General features: G+C 48.6%; 1 protein-coding gene across 9 annotated transcripts in view; it reads right to left on the bottom strand.

The window, feature by feature from the left end:
• Positions 1-16823, bottom strand: part of CADPS (calcium dependent secretion activator) — a 225979-nt gene that overhangs the window by 4209 nt on the left and 204947 nt on the right. The gene's annotated exons all lie outside the window — the stretch shown is intronic.

Here is a 16823-nt window from a genome sequence, read left to right as displayed (position 1 = left end):
GCCACGAGGCAAATCTGGTTCCCTGAAGGCGAGTGGAGGGGAGGCTCGTGCAGGGCAAGGTTTGGCTGCGGGTGAGGATGCTGGTGGAAGCACCTACAGACGTCTGCCCAGGCTGCATGGGAAATGCTTTGGTTTCACCCTCACAATTATGAAAGATGGAAAAGCAGCAAACAAATGAGCCTGTTTCAAGCTGCTGAACTCACAGAGCCCCTCCGGGGGCTGAAATTTTGCTGCTTGTCTGTGAAAAAGGCTTGCAGCTGTGTAGCAGCAGCCTGCCAGCCCTGCAGTGCAGGAAGTCTCTGGTGGGCTGTGGATCAGTGCCCTGCTCACGCAGGGCTGGCATTGCACGTCTGACGCCACACAGACGAGCAGCGAGCCCTCGAGAGAAGGAGAAGCAGGGGCTGTGGTGGTGGGGGGGATCACAACAACCTCTCCACGGCGCTCAGCACAACGGTTGATTACAAAGTGGTCTGCATACAGAAACCTATCACGCCTCTGTATGCACAGTCGCACCCTTCTCTTGCAATCTCTTATACACACACGTGCACAGATTAAAACCCGTACTGCAGATCAGCTGCAATTACTCTAGAACCAGTTAAAAAACCCACCAGACCAGTTTATAAAAATCCTGATCGAGCGCCATCCAGGTTAGTTTGAAATGCAGCTCCCTCCCAACTCGCCTAAAACCTTGCATTGGTCTAATGCAGGCATTTTTACCTTCCTTCCCTGCACCTTTGGGTGGGGGTCTCTGATGCAGAAATGTGCCCTCTTCCCTCTAGTTTCTGAAGCTGCCAGCGCAGCAGGTGAGTGGAGACAGCTGAATAATCTGTAATTGCAAAACCGAGGCCGGTGACTTGTTACCCTTCACCCATCAACACTGGCTGAGCGGCCAGCGCCTGCCTGCGAGCAGAGTGTGGATGGCGCTGCTGGACGTGCGGCTCCGACCCTGTAAGCTGTGACTGAGTAGGGCTTAGCTGGCAGCATTGGGGCCTGCAGACACGGCTGTCCTGGAGCACCCACAAGCTGGCACAAGGCTCACCAAAGCAAACGAGTCCAAGCTAAACCAGCCCAGCATCACAAAAATGAGGACTCAACACACATTATCAAGTCATGCAGTAATGCATCTGGGAGTTGCTTCCCTCCACCAGGAGCAGACAGCAGACTCTAGTCACGCTGCAAGGGGAAGGGTTTTTTTGCCCCCACTTCAGTGAAGATGTACTTCTATTTCTGTGCCACCTCTTAATAAAATGGCAGAAATAAAGGGATGGAAGCACCACCATAGAAATGGCACTTGGTCATCTCTTGTTCCATGCTTACACCTTGTGCAACTTGTGGCCTGCTGGCCCTTCATCTCCAGGATGGAGACCTGGCAAGAGCTAAAAGCTTGAATGAAACTAATTGCGACAGGCAAGCAGGAGCTCTTGCCATAACAGAAGCCAAGCTCAGATACTGTTAGCTGCCACTTGGGGTCCTGACATCAGGCTAGGGTTGAACTGTGACTGAAGCACCCTGGTTAGCTGGTGCAGGCCTCACCAGCATAGTAGACATGAAGGTCTGGTGGGTCTTTACACCTTCTGATCCCTCAGACTAGTCTGAGAGGCCAGAGCATCCCTGGCTATCCCCTGAGAGCCCCAGGTGCCTGTGGGTGCTGGGACAATGACCCAGGACAGACATCAGCCAGCTGTGGGAGGGGGGTGGCACAAAGCAACTGCTGCCACTGGGGGATCTGCCTGGGCTCCCTTGTAATGTTGGGGGCCCACATGGGCAAAACAGAGAAATCATTAATGTTTATAATGCTACATTTCTGCACTCAGCATGCTTAAATGAGTCATGCTCTCAGGTGACGTTAGCTGTGACCCAGGGCTGTGCTGGCACATGGATGCTCAGGTCGCCCAAATGCCTCCTTCTACCACCTCTTTAAATGAAACCCACAGAGGAACGAAGCAATGGTATGATACATACGCACGCCCTCTCCCTTCCACTGCTGCCTCTTGTCTTCCACAAAGGATCTGCTGGGTGTTTATGTCACCTCTAAATGAGATGAGAAGTGCCCAGCGGGGGCAGGTCCTGCCGTTTCTGTTTGTACTGTGCCACGCACACCTATACGGCTGTACAGATCCAAAAGAGAAATGATAACCTCTGCCCGGAGGTTATCAGCAAGGCGACTTTGCTGCTCTGAGACTTTCAGATTAAGCAAAATGAAATATTCTTCTGTTTCTGGTAAGCACTCCAACATGCTGGATCCAGGGGAGACGCAATCTCCTCTGAGCCGAATCCGAATCATACCCCCTCTCCTCTTGAGCACTGGCTGACAAGGGCTCACCCAGGCGTATTGCTCGGCTGCATGAAAGGAGCTCTCTTTCTCAAAGCTAAGTTACTCCACAGACTTTCTGCTTTATGAGAAAAAGACAAAGTCTAATTCATTGATCTTGATACACAAAACCGTCACATCACTTCATAGAGCACAGACCAACTGCTGAATTTAAGCCCTGCATATTCATAAAAATAAGTTAGCCCATAAATTAAATGTTCCCTTTAGCTATCACTAGTGTTGATGTGCTATAAGACGCACAAGCCCTCTGATTCATGACTAACCTACCAAAGAAGATAACATTTGCATATGATTATATTATTAAAAAAAAACAACAACAAAGCCAAATGCTCCGCAACGGAAATGTGATGATTTCAGACAAAAGAGCGCAGCGTGGTCCTGTCGGGACACTGGCTGCCTCGCTCCCCCCGTGCAGGTCTGCCATTCCCCGCGGGGCAGCGGGGCATGGGCCAGAGGTGCGGGGTTCCTTGGGGGCTCCAGCCCTGTGGCTTGTCCCCATACACAAGGTGCAGAGGGCACAGCCCAAATGCTCAACTTTGGGGCCTTACCGTGGGGCTGCAACACACTTCAGGCACACCATGGGCACACCGAAGTAACTAGTAGAAATATATTTTCCCAAAACTCCTCACACCTGGTTGTAAAGAACAAGTAGCCCTCACCAATGTTCCCAGGCCCATGGACTCCAACCCCACATATCTCGCTGCTGCACATGCACATTACTGATGCTAGCTGGCATCCCTGTCCACCACTCAGAGGACGATTTGCACTTAGTCTGGGGACACGGGTGAGGGATGGCTGCGAAGGGTGCATCCCAGGGCACACGTGACGGATGCCACATATCCACCAGGACATCAGTGGGAAAGGGACCAGGTCTCCCGTGGAGGTGTGTCACAGCCCCTGCTGCCTGCTGCGCGGCGTGACCTCCCTATCAGCAGAAGAAGTGCAAACAGACGCTCTTTAGATGCTGTCAGAGCCCAGTAACAGCAAATAGATACAGTATTTGCACAGTTGGGAATTTAATCGCTCTTTCAGGTTAGTCTCCTGTTCCCCTTCCGACTTTCACAGTGACCCTCATTGCTAGGTGCTAGCCTGGGTAGATGAGGTGGGCCGTGGGCTGGCTGGGATGCTCCTGGACAGGCACTAGAGAAGCTGAAGCATGCCAAGGGCTGGGCTTCCACGGCTGTCCATGCAACACCCCGACCAGCTCGAGCAAGAAGCTTCCTTGTTCCCCCCGCCTGGGGTTTTTTGTTTTTTTAATGCAAAACCATGATCAATAAGTTGATGAAATAGCGAGTTTGTCTCTGAATACATAAATTGTAAAAATTGATATGAATAAATCTGCAAGTAACACACTGAGTGTGGCACATTTTGTATAAAAAAAAGCGCCCTGTGCTGGGTTCCTGTGCTTTCCGGGAGGTGGTGTCATTACACATACCCAGGAACATCTGCAAACTCCCGTCTTCTTTGGTGTGAGCTGAATGGAAGCATGACCTCCTGTTCTTGCCATGAACCTTGAGTTCACACTCATATTTTACATGTTACAGGAAGCCACAGCTCACCCCAGGGGTGCTGCAAACAGAATCTCGTAAGCCAGATGCAACACTGCTTCTTAAGGCACCTGAAGGAGCTGTATTCTTCATTCAAAAGCTTACATACTAGTAGCTTAAGGTCACTTCAGCTTTTGTAAAGAGTGGGACAAAACCAGGAATGCTTATAGGGCTGGGTTGTCAGCAGGGTAGCAGAGGGATTACAAGGAACCTGTGACTCTGCCTCTTTCTGCCTTTACTGGTAGTTTTTTTGTGTGTGAACAAGTGCCATACAACAGATTGAGGCTGGTATAAAGGCCTGGGACTGTGCAAGAGCACCCCGCTGAGCCTCAGCTGTGCTTGCAATTAGCAATAGGCATGAAATGATTATTGTTGTGGTGGCTGATGGCAATGTGAAGTGACAAGTTTTATGGGGGAAGTTGTAGTAGGGATGTTCAGCAAGTTTCTGCAAACCATTAATCGAAGGCTGCAGCACAGTTTAGTCAAAGCTATTTTATGTCATTCCAAAGGTCTCACAAGGATGCTGAAAGAATATTTTTCTGCTCCCAGTGCCTTGGAATGGAGTTTTTCTAGGTCAGGGATTCTTTACTGCCCTATTTAGTGTCAAAAATACCCATTTGCCTCAAATTAGCAGAAAGCTTGTAGTTAAGGGCTAGAGATTAGGCACACAAAATTACTCAGCAGGTGACTGCTGGGTGGATTTGGGGGTTGAGAAGTCTTTAAAACTGACTACAAGACATTATATACTTCTGACAAAAGAACATAGTAATCCTACCTGCTTGCTTTAACCACTGTTGTTTGTCTATTATTATGTGCTTTAATGCTCATAAGAGCAAAACTACTGGTGATACTACTCAATTACCATAGTAACTCTCCCCTATGACCTCTCATTTCGGTACTCGCTTTCCAACCAGAACCAATCCAAGCAGGGCAAATCTATTTAAAACTGTGACACACACTGCACAAGGAGGCTCTGAACGCCGGCTGGCTCCTTCTCTTTGTCCGGGACATGGAATTGTTTTGAAATGCTGAAAGGAAGCTTTGAAATGAACCCTTGAATTCAAGGTGTTTCAAAGGTGAGGGACTGGATGTTGGGTGGCTGCCTCCACAGCATCCCTGAGCCGGCCAGCACGGAGTGAGAGGACCACATAGGTGGGAAGGGAGAGAGGAACGTGCTGAGCATGAGTCCTATTTCCCAAAGGAAAAGTGAACCTGTTCTCAGGCAACAGCCCTCTCTCAAAGAGACTCGATCAGCCAGGGGGAAAAAAAAAGGATTAAAAAATTACCAACTCTTTGTATCTGGTGTTTGTGCCCCTGTCCAACGGGCCAGAAGCTCAGCTGGTGGAAAGCACAGGGGGCTGTGCTGATTTACAACTGCTGACAGTACGTGACAGCCGACAGAGCTGTGTCCATCCCCGTCCTGGGCAGGTCTGAGATCAAATTCAGTATTCGGCATTGTCACGTGCATTCACGGCACCCGCCTTCCCTCAGCAGGTGCCTTCTTGGCAGGGAAGGTAGGGATGCAGCCACAGCAGCTCAGGACCGTGCTTTCCAGGGACCAGCTCTGTGCACACAGCTGCCAGCACTGCGTGAAGACTTGCTTGGTGAATGGGAGCAGGAGCTCTTCTGGTGAAGTCTGCCTGCCCAAGGGACTGTGCTCCTGCGTTCGCTCATGGTGTGCCCTGTACACACGCACAGCCAGGTTTGTACATACGATGCTGTCTGCAGGCCTGCAACCCAAAGCCCAGGCCGCTCGATGGAAGTCATGGAAGGACAACTCTTGTCCTTCTGGTCTTCTGTGACCACCAAGGTGTTCCTCTCCACCTTCCCTCAGTGTTGCTTTTGCTGTTCATCCCAGGCACTCATTGCAATTACAAAAGCTTGGTAAAGACAGTAAGCATGAAGCAGAGAGACTCATGGCCAATAGAGTTTCCTACTCTTTTCTTTCAGAAAAAAGAGATGGTCCCAGCAAGCCTGAACATACACGGTAGCATACACAATCCCAGTTTGAGAGCCTCCTCCAAAGCCCAGCTCAGCTGGGATGCTGGATACAGATGACAGTGGTGATGGGGCAAAGCATGCCTCCTTCCCTGCTCCCAGCCAGCGCTAGCAAGGTCTCGGCCGGGCTGTCAGAGATGAGTCCCGGCTATTTCTCAGGCTGTGTTTTGGAAACCTGGGGTTTGTTTGCTGCAGAAGATGACATGCCATCGCCCAGGCTGACCCACAGCCAGGAAGGTGGGGAAGGAGCAGTGACAGGGTCTTCGTGACACAAGTCCATCTGAAACTCTTGAGCTAAGATACATGGTGGTGGCCCTGGAGGAGGATGTGGCACAGCAGAGGCGGGCAAAGGGCTGCGGTCCCTCAGGCACACATGTAGCTCTGGTCCCCAGTGCTGATGAGGAGATGGGGACAGACCTGCCACACGATGAAGAAGGAAGAGGCAGATCTCTCCCCTGCAAGCATACATTTTCTGGATGGCAAGAGGAGACCTGCCCATGCAACAATCCCCATCCCATGCGTTCATCGGCTCTTTTTCCCACTACTCAACAAAAACCATCCTCTGTGCCGGGTATCACTCCACAGTGCCCTGCTTACGGGCTCCCCCTCCTCTGCCATTCACTGGGGGACCCGGAGAGCCACCCAAAGGCAAGTCAGCATTCTGAGCTACAAAACCTCCTCCAGTGCACAGGGCCAAACCTGTAGCGGGGTCAGGGGCTCAGCCCCACAGGCAAAGAGCATCTGGCTCAGTCATGTCCTAGCCACAGCCACGGGTGGCATCGATAATAACCCAGTGACTCTCTCGATTTACACCTGCCAAGGGTTTGGCCCGTTCTCCAAGCCTGGTGGGGGCCAAGGCTCAGGGGACCGCGTATTGCACCTCCGAGCACGCCTGGAAGCAGAGAAATTGGTGTGACATTGTCCACATTACAGAAATGAAGTTTAGCGGCTGTGGATCTAAGAGCACACAGCTAACCAGAAAATAAGCAATGAGTTAATATCACAGGCATTGATCAGCTAGTCTTACAATTAATGCTTCCAATAAAAAAAAAGCTCCCCTTTTTATTCAACAGAATAAGAAATTAAACACTTGTGGGCTCATTCTAAAGAATGAATGAAATTGAATAAGCTACCTAGCACTTGAGATTCCCAGCGAGTGCTTGAATAGAGCAAACCTCCTGAGTTGAATGGATTGCCTTTTGGGACCAATTTGTCTCTTTTCACTCTTTATTCCTCCTTTTTTGCTGACAGATGTACAAAGGCGGAACTGCGCTGTGCAGCTTAGCTACATGCACCCACAGCAGCTGTCACTTTTGTCGAGCAAGTTAATCAAGCAAATGCCACCATATCCCACTTTCTATAAGGAACAACATGTTATAGACAGTAGTCTTGGGAGACAGGGAGGGAGGGAGAGAGACTTTATTTTAACTTTGAGTAGCTGGTATTTTTTTTCTCCCCTCTGTGTGTAAAAAAAAAAAAGAAGAAAAAAAAAGCAGCCAAACCCAGTAGCACAAGCTGACACTTTTGTTTTCCTGTAGAACAAATATTTAATATGATTTTAACTCTAATTTGTACTAGAGGGAGAGCTGTCTGGTTTTAATTAAATTTAAGGCACTTAGGGGAACACGGTTAAAAAAGAAATGGAAGCTTTTTGTTTGCGTTAACGCTTGTTGATAATAATATATTGATTGTCAATTGCTAAGCCCAAAAGATTAGTGTAGTAAATACTATTATCTGAATGCCACAAGTGAAGTGCTAGCTTCCCGTCCCTGCTTCTCCCTTTGTGAGGCAGTTTGAATCACTGGTTGTTATTTATACATTTTCTTTGATAAAACCAACTTGTGTGGCTGATTTTTTTTTAAACCCTGCCTCATTAAGTGCATAATAGCATTTACGTGCGGGGCTTTCTGCTTTTTAGCCTTTCAAGCTTAAGCTTATATTCCTCTCTCACAACCATGTTTCAAAACTTGGGATGATCACAAACAATTGGATACACACCAATATTGTATATATCAGATGCTCTCTTGCTATTGCCAAAGACTAGAAAATAACAGAACATTATCTGCAAAGAGTAAATAAATAGTTATTGTCCTGCTATGCTGCCGCACGCTGGATAATAACACCGTCCGATTATTAGGTAGCTTTTCTATTGCACATAATTCTTTAAGTGCGTATACTCTCGTTAGATATGCAAAAGTCGACATCAAAAGTAGGTCTTTCGGTGTAGCTCTGCGGAACACACAACAGCAAAGCACCAAGAGGGCTCTGTTAGAAAGGTAATTCCCTCCCAGATTCTCACACTTTTGAAAGTATTTTCTGTTTCAGAAAATAAATGTAAGTTTTGGTAACAGATTGCGGTGTGCTAATTTAACTTCTCCGTGGGGTCTTTGGCTTGGTATGTTCCGAAACAGAGTGCACAAATCAGAGGTGTTTGGGATACGTGAACTCTTTGCCAAACTCCAGACTCTATGCTTGCCCCTTGCCCGTACAAGCAAATCCTCCGTCAGCCGTGCTTGGCAGGGCTCTGCCTCTGCCTGGGCAAGCAGTCCTCACAGGAGGCAACACGACCCTCATTTTCTGAATTAAACCTCTCTATTAAACTCTACATTAAATTCTAGAGATCTAGTAAAGTGCTAACAATTTAATAAAAATCCCCTGAAACCCCCAGGTTTTTTATTTTTTAAATAAAATTTATGACTTTATTCTATCAGAGCCTCGTGAATCTGGCTGGAGTGTCTCAGGACACAGTCTCACTGAGCTATTACTGAAATAAATGGCTGCACTGTTTTTTTCTGGGATTTTTTGTATCACTATAATGCTATCACTGCATGTACACACAGTGTATTTCTCCAACATCCACCCCAATGCTGTGATTTCTGGATGCCTTTTACTCTGTTTTATATTCCTTAACTACGAAATTTCATTCACATTGACAACATAGCTACATGAGGAAGTTACAAAGTCAAAGGGGCTCGATATTAAAATAATTTGTATTATTATTTAATAAAGTCACGGTCCCAGCGTTGCCTAATAGGGTTAAGCTGCTAGTCAGAGCAACTCATCATCTGTCTAGGATGCAAATGGCATCACCGAATTACATTATCTTCCCCCCCCCGCTCCTCCCAAAAATAAACCACAAAAAAACTTTGAATCGCGTAAGAGCTCTGCCTTCAAACAGGGAAGAGAATTCAGAATGAAAGCTGAAACGCAGACCCAGGCGCATTGACGTGCCGCACGCTTTTTGCAGTACATATGGTACCTGAGATCACCCACTGTTTGGGGATCTCAGCAACAGGGTGCTCTCAGGCTGGCGCTTCACCCTTAATTGGCTTGAAGTTGGACCCGATGGGGCTCGGCAGGACGGTGCCACGGGTGTTAATGGGAGGGAGGCGCGGGACTCCTTGTGGATACGTTTTCTGCGTGTGCTAGTGGGATTGCACAATTCCCCGCTTGCCAAAGGGGCACAACTCATCCTGCATGCTCCTCGCTGCAGATTAAGATTGCTTTTAACCCAAAATCATTTTATTCCTTTTTGGGGAGGAAAAGAGGATCCACATATTTTGTGCCAGTGGGGCCAACGTCCCCAGCAAATAAACATGCCCAAGAACATAATCTCTAACGCTCCCTGCTTTCAGCGCTGCACAAAATCAGTTAACACCTATATGCGCGTTTTGTGCAGCTGCAGCTCCGCGCGCCGCGGTGGGTGCAGGCTTAACTCCGACCCTCCGTGGCTTTGCAGGCAAACCAAGTGCTCTCATTACACAAGCAAAGGTTTCCCACAACAGGTACACAGCCAGAAAGGGATCTGCAGACGGTACTGCTCCTTCACCGGTGGAGTAACAACGGTGCTGCTGGGGATATAATGTCTTGCACTTATTCGGGTGTTCCCAAGCTGTATGTCAGGGCAGTCTACTCCGCTAGCCAGATGCCAAAGTCTCTGCCTAGCTAAGAGCCACACACCCACATCTCTGGCAGAGGTGATGGGCCACAGGCAGGACGTGCTGATGACTCTCTAAGCTTTCTCCCCTGGGGAGGATCTCACTGAAAGAGCTACTGCGATGTTGGGTCACCTCCTCCTCCAGCCGGGGACGCCCTGGTCTCAGCAGGCTGGGGTTTGCTGTGAGCAAACACCTACGCCAGCCTGTGCGCTGAGCACCTCTGAACAAAGCCCAGCCACGCGCTGCCAGACTTGCTCTGAGGAGGGTGAACCCCTCGAGCTGCGTGCTGGTCAGGGCCGGATGGAGGGCAGCAGAGAAAACTGTGCGGGGGAGCTGCGTGGGAACAGCTATTTATCTACAGCAGGGTGCAGGGGGCGATGCGGTGGCCGATGCTCACGGTGATCTGGGAAGAAAGCCCGCCAACATCGGTCCTGGCAGCACCTCTAACTTCTCTCTCAGTCACAACACCCTCAAACCAGGGACACCCCATGCTTAAACCTGCAGGTTTTCAGGCCAAGAGCCTCAGTGGGTGGCTCCTTTCCTCTCTGAGACAGTTCAGCCCCAATCCTCGGGCACCGCATTATACACGTGCAGAAAACGCTGCCTTTCAGCTGATAGGTAAAGCCTGTCCTGGATACGTGCATCCCTGAGCTGGAGGACCAGTGACGTACCTGCACGCAGAGGACTGAGCTCTTATCGGGGCCCTGGGTACTCCATCAGGTTGGCTCTGGATGCTGGGCCCTCTCTCCCTTTGCTGCAGATTCAGCTCAGCAAAGTGCACAGCACTTGCTGGGAACTGTCAAATAAAACCCCAGAAATCCTGCTGCTTTGCACGATTTTACAGACCTTGGTTTTCCTACGGGAAAGAGCTTCTGCTAAAAACTATAAAGGCACAGACACACCAACTCACTTCTGAATGGATGCTTGTTCTCAAATACTCTTTTTAACCTGTAAAAGATTCTCTGCTTATTTCCACTTTTCAATAAATAGTTTGACATGTTCAAATCTGAGTTTCTGTATAAAGCAGCTTCGTAAAACACAATATCCACACAATGTGCTGCTATTTTCCTGTCCTGATTCCAGGGCCCTCTTAGTGCATGGCAGTGACGGTATAACTGAATGCAAAGTTGCTCAGTAAGATGCAATACAGAATTGCATGCTATGGAACACTTCAGTTATACTTGTTATTAGGATTATTTGAAAGCTGTCACAAAATGAGGCTTGGTAGACTTCAGCTGGCTCTTTTATAGCCTACAAATTTCAAAAAAGGAGCTAGAGGGTTTTGAGAGCACGGGAGGGAGCAACATCCCTGGTATCATTCCTGGGGTTACACGCTGGAGAAAACGCACTCCCTGCCCGAGTCCTGCTAAGCATTTTTGAATGCTGATATCATACATCCAGGGCCAGGTTTAAAGGAGCACCAGGAAAGGAAAGAGCTGCAGATCAAGAGAAATGAAGTGACCTGGGACGGCTAATCTCACACGCACCGCTGGCTGGCGCGGGCAATGGCAGTGATTGTGTGGGGCTGGATTGCAGGGGGAGAGAAGGAAAAGAGGGATTGAAGGCACTGCTGGAAATCAGACAATTTGTCATTGTCCGTGCAGGGGCCGTTGGCTCACCCCTGCGCGCACCGTGAGTTTCTTTGGGCAAAGACCCTTTGCGCAGCCCAGAGGGAGGGAGCAAAGCTGCCGGCAGCGGGGGCCTTGGCCCCGCAGCAGCTGTGCCCTGGCGGGCCAGGGGCTCAGCCCTGCACATCTGTGTGCACCAGGACATCCCGGCCCTTCCCACGCTCCTCGCACCCCCAGGCTCAGCTGGCACCCACATGGGTTGGGATTCATGGGGAACACCAGCACCTTCAGGCTCTCCTTCCTCATGACCCACAAAATTGGAGCTTCAATTAGCTAAGGCCTCTTAAACGAAGCTGGAAGGCAGCTTCAGCTCAGAGTGCACTATGCAACTCATATGCAGTTGTAAATGCGCACAGGCAGCTCCTGGTCAGGGAGCAGAGAGGCTGCTCCGAAAAAGGCGCTCTCTGTATCGAGGATGCCTTGCTGCCTGCAATACAGCACGACGGCACCTATTCCCCGAAACCTACCTTGGCTACTTCTGACTACCAGGAAATAAATGATCTTTCACTCAGTGCTGGTCCTAAAAGAAAAATCTCTAATGCTCCAAAGCACTGTGCGGATGATGTTAGCAAGCCTATGCTGACCTTAACGTAACGGAGCAATCAGTCTGCCTTCTGAGAATGATTAATGGAAAATCTCCTCTGGAAAAGAAATCAAATTAACTGTCTTCAACCAAATGTCTACTGGAACATGAAAAGCTGTTCCGATAAAGACATTTAGGAGGGGGAAAAAAAAAACCCTTACGAGCATGTAAAATCCAGTGACAGATCTAGGACTTATTTTATTAAGACTCTCCCTAAAATAAATTAAATGGAGCCTACTTAAATGAGCACTTCAGGAAAGAAACCTTGCTGAGGGGAATGCAGGAGGGGCAGGAGGCCACGCGTGAGTGCATGCTTGCTGCCGCATGAAGCTCACGTATGGGAGTAAAAATGGACGAGGGAATGGATGGCTCTGATGAATGATGTCCCTGCTAAGCTCCTCTCCCTGCTCCTGCGCGGCTCTGAGCAGGCACGTGGGAAGCAAAAGAGGCTGCAGAAGGGTGATGCACGCTGTGCCCCCTCAGGACAGAGAGAATTTGTCCCTTCCTAGAAGATATAAGGATAATTGCCATCACGATTTTATTTTTTTCCCAGCAAAGGTCCCTGCTGACTCCAGGTCTGGGTCCGAGTCCTGACAAGCCAGCCAAGGGCTGTGGCAGCCTCTGCAGCAAAAGCTGCGCTGCTCTGGCTCCTCCAAAGATGCACAAGGAGAAAAAAAGCAAGCTGCACTTCCTCGAGCTCAATCTGCCTAATTGTCTTCATTTCACAACTCACTCGGGAAGGGGGGGAGAGGGGAAAAAAAAAAGCAGCGAAAAACAACGCAGAAGAAATAGCTCAGTGGAGGCCATATCAGGATGGGAGTGGGAGAGAGTTAGTGCCCTAATGAGCAGTCTAGCTGCGTAGGAGGGAAACAGGTTGTTGTCTGTCTAAGAGAAAGCGGTGAGTGCGGCTGCAAGCAGATATTAGATGGGAGCCCGGCGCACAGTCTGATATCCGTTCTTCCCCTGATCCTGCAACCCGTCCTCCTGTGAGTAATTCTAACTCACAGTGAGTAGCTTCACTGACTCACAACCAGGCTTTTGGGTTCGAGGAGGGGAAGGAGAGGGAGGGTGAGAAGGGCTTTCTTTTGGCATTTGATTGTGCCGTGCAAGGTTTACACTCTAGCAAGAAATGCCATAATCCTGCAAGCATGTTTTGAAGGAGCTGCCAAAATTCAAGTGGGTAACTCCACTGAAGTCAAAAGCTTTGATTTTTAAGAATAAGCTAATGCCTAAGTGTCTGTAGAGGACTTGCTGAATTAACTGATACAGCTGTCAGTCTGTGTTTTGTAATTTTTTCTGTATATTTAGGTGTGATATCAGGCTCCAGATCAGTAGGTACTGAAATACGCTGAGCTGCCTGCAGACCCTCCAGTAAACCAGTAAGAAGTGCTCGCTCAGGTTGCTGAGAATTTGTACAAGGATTTTGCTGATGTCTGAGACTCGCACAGTGCCCTGCATCCTTATCACTCAGTATCTCTGATATTCAGAAGTTGGCTACCAGCGAGGCCAGCCACCTTTGGACATATGAGGACAGACCTGAGCCATGCCCTCAGGGCTGGCACTCCTCCTGGGCTCTGGGCTGGGGAAAGGCAACAAAAATCCACCCGCTGCAACATCAGCCTTGGGATATCACTGGGGCTTCCTAAAAACCCAGCTCAGCTGAGCCCCAGCCGAGGGCTTGTGCCTGCCCAGACCCGCCGATCTCAGCCTGCCATCAAGACAAAAAAAAAAAACCCGCCTCCGTCTTGCAGAGACAAACGGGTTCACTTTCTCGTTTCAGGAGAAAATACTCCGTCTGGTATCCCGGCTGTGACACAGACCTTCGAGGAAGCCGAACATACACAGTGACAGTGAAGTGGTAAAACTGCCTTCTGCAAAAAGCACTGTGACTACTGCCACCTCAGCGGGCTCAGCGGGCTGTATCACTGCGTGATTAAGTTCTTACCAGACTTTTTGGTAAAGGCAACCTTCCTGATCTGATAACTGCCAAGGACAAGCCAAATACGCGGGGTCAATCTATGCACATTTAATCCCCAGAAGGCAGATTAAGTGTATAATTGACCCATATAATCCATGTATCATCTCCAGTGAAATGTTTTCTATGTCCGGTTTAGGCAGACATGAGGCCCATAAGAAAGCGATCAGAGACACAGTATTACCATTGCAGTGGATTTCATCAAAGTTAGAGATGGCTTTTTAATCACTGATCTCAGAGACTGCTAGATTTAAGCAGATGAACTAGCACTAAGCACATCTGTTTTAATCCTTATCTTCTACTCAGGCTGGTGTCTTCAAGAAGTACAAGGAAGAAAAAAATAAATTAATTTTTTTTTAGGTCCTTGCAATCTTAGGAGCTTCTATTGGTGTTTTGATCTCTCATATCAAAAGCATGTTTTTGTTTTTTTCGGTAAGATATTGAATTAATCATCAGAGAGAAAAATGCCATCTGCGCTATTTAGGGACTGCATCAGGATGCTGGAATTTGCAGGATCTTGGGGAGCTCACTCAATGCTCGGTAGCCTTTTTTGTATGTGCTACTCGCCTGTGCCTGGGGAGGAAATATTCGCACTATGTTTTACATTAGTGTTTACCAATTTATGAGGAAGAAAGGTTGGCTTTTACACATCTGCTAGTCAATCATAGACTATCTGGATCACATATGTTCTGATGGGTTGAAACCTATACTGTGAGTGTCTAAGGGTGTGTGTAAAGACATACACACATGTATAAATAACTTCCACCAAAGGGCACAACCCTTACAAGTAAAACACCCGCTGCCTTCAGACAAAATTACAGATGTATAAATTCTGATCCTATGAAATTCTGAATGCCTGAACCAAAGGGGACCCCAATTTTGCAGGACTGGTCTGGAGAGTTGGGATCACTCTGAAGGCATTTTCCCATGTTTAAGATACACCCGCCTGCCTCTGCCTCACCATTCCTATAAACTGTCACATTCTGCATGTCAACTCTGCCCCCTTTCTGGGAGAAAAAGTGATAAAATCTTACTTTCCATCAGGCACCACCAGAGTTTGTGATCCTTCTGTGTTCTGTGCAAAACATCACGGCAGTTTAAATCCCAAAACACCCAGCCATGCACAGGAACGCAGGGAATGGATGCTACGTTGCTATTCTGAAACTCTTCTGTTACCACTGCTCTCTACCAACGGGCCTTATTAGTGTTTTAGCTTTAAATGTTATCAAATTAGTGAGCCAGGCCAAGTAAATAAGTCATGTTACTCTGCAGTAAACAGCACTGCCAAAAAGCTAGTTAGGTTTTGATTACCAGCAGAACTCCACGATCAATCTGTTCGTTCAGTGATCCCAAGAATACAGATTTTTAAAATTAAGATGACTTTGTTGCGGGGAGGGGGGGGAAACCCTGACTAATTTGTAGAATTAAGAGGATTAACACACAGACCACACAGAAATATTACAATAATCTTCTGCAGACGCTAGTATTTCCCTAAAAGCATAGCCCTGGTCTGCAGGTGCAAGCAGCCACACAATGCAGGGGAAGAGAGATGGTTTCTGAGCTAAAAAATCATGGCAAATGCCAAAAACCAGATCTATTAACCCAGCTCCTGTTGGGAGACGGCCTAACACACTCTGCAGCCTCTGCTCCTGGTAGGAGACAAAGGGGAAATGAATAGAAATGTTGGGCAGGACTGTGGAGAAGTGTGGGGATTAGGAATATCCCGGGAGCTGCAAACCCCACCGAACATGCGATAGGCAACCTTGCACCGTGCACCTCTGCTCTTGCACTACTCATGGCTGCACAGAAAGGGATTTAGCCCTATATTGCGACTGTCTCTAACATGTTCCCACTGAGACCAGAGGAACTGCCCGCAGGCAGATTTAAGCTGTTTACCTTCCATTGCTGCATGTATTAACACATAACATCCTAAAACTGGCCTAAGGTTTTAGCTGGGGTAAGCCAGCATCGCTGCACTAAGCCAGCGGAGGAGCCAGCCTCGAAAGTGTTAATAATCTCATTGCCTGGAGAAACTCTGCAGCTAAGAGGATTGCTCCTCTACTGTGCTGGAGGAAGCAAGAACAAAACCAGGCCCAAGTCTAATTCAGCATCGTAAATACCATTCTTGATTATTCCTCTTCTCTTTCTTATTAAAAAGGTAACTAGCACCTAAGATGTCCTTGGAAAATATGACCATCGGTGCAGAGACCAAGGGACCTTAAAGAGCCCATGGCCATGCTGCGTCGCTGTGTTAGGTGAGGGGGGCAAAGGCAGGACTGTGGCTGAGATCAAGCTCAGGACAATAGCGTTAAGCATTTGCTCTTACCGAAATGTAGGTGAACACAGCACCGATTTAAGCAGGGTCTGGGCCCAGGTGATCCCCACATACTCATAAACCCTGCTGCTACTGATGCACCAGCACCTCAGCTGTGCTGACAGCTGGCCTCAGGAGCATTTAACTTCTTCAGCTGAAACCTGGCAAAGACGATACACGACAGCTCAAAATGTAATGCCAATTTTTTGGTGGCTAGGGCTCGGAGCATCCCCCTCCCTTCTTGTGAGCCAAGGGCCCTGAAGCTCGTCCCGCTCGCAGGCGCACACTCACGTACGCGAGACACATGCGAAGAAGCTGGTGGCATTGGGTCCCAATGCCGTCCCACCGGTGCAGGGAACGGGAACGGGAACTGGAACTGGAACTGGAACGGGAACAGCTCCCACACGCTGCAGCTCCCGTCTGTAGCCGGCGTGGGTCAAAACAGGAGCAGCAATGTAAAAACCCTACTTGATGATTTTATTCTGCATGGACCAGGAAGACTCGAGGA

This window comes from Phalacrocorax aristotelis, chromosome 6 (genome assembly GCF_949628215.1).
Source record: "Phalacrocorax aristotelis chromosome 6, bGulAri2.1, whole genome shotgun sequence".
Classification (NCBI taxonomy): Eukaryota; Metazoa; Chordata; class Aves; order Suliformes; family Phalacrocoracidae; genus Phalacrocorax; species Phalacrocorax aristotelis.
This window is presented reverse-complemented; position numbering and strand designations above follow the sequence as displayed.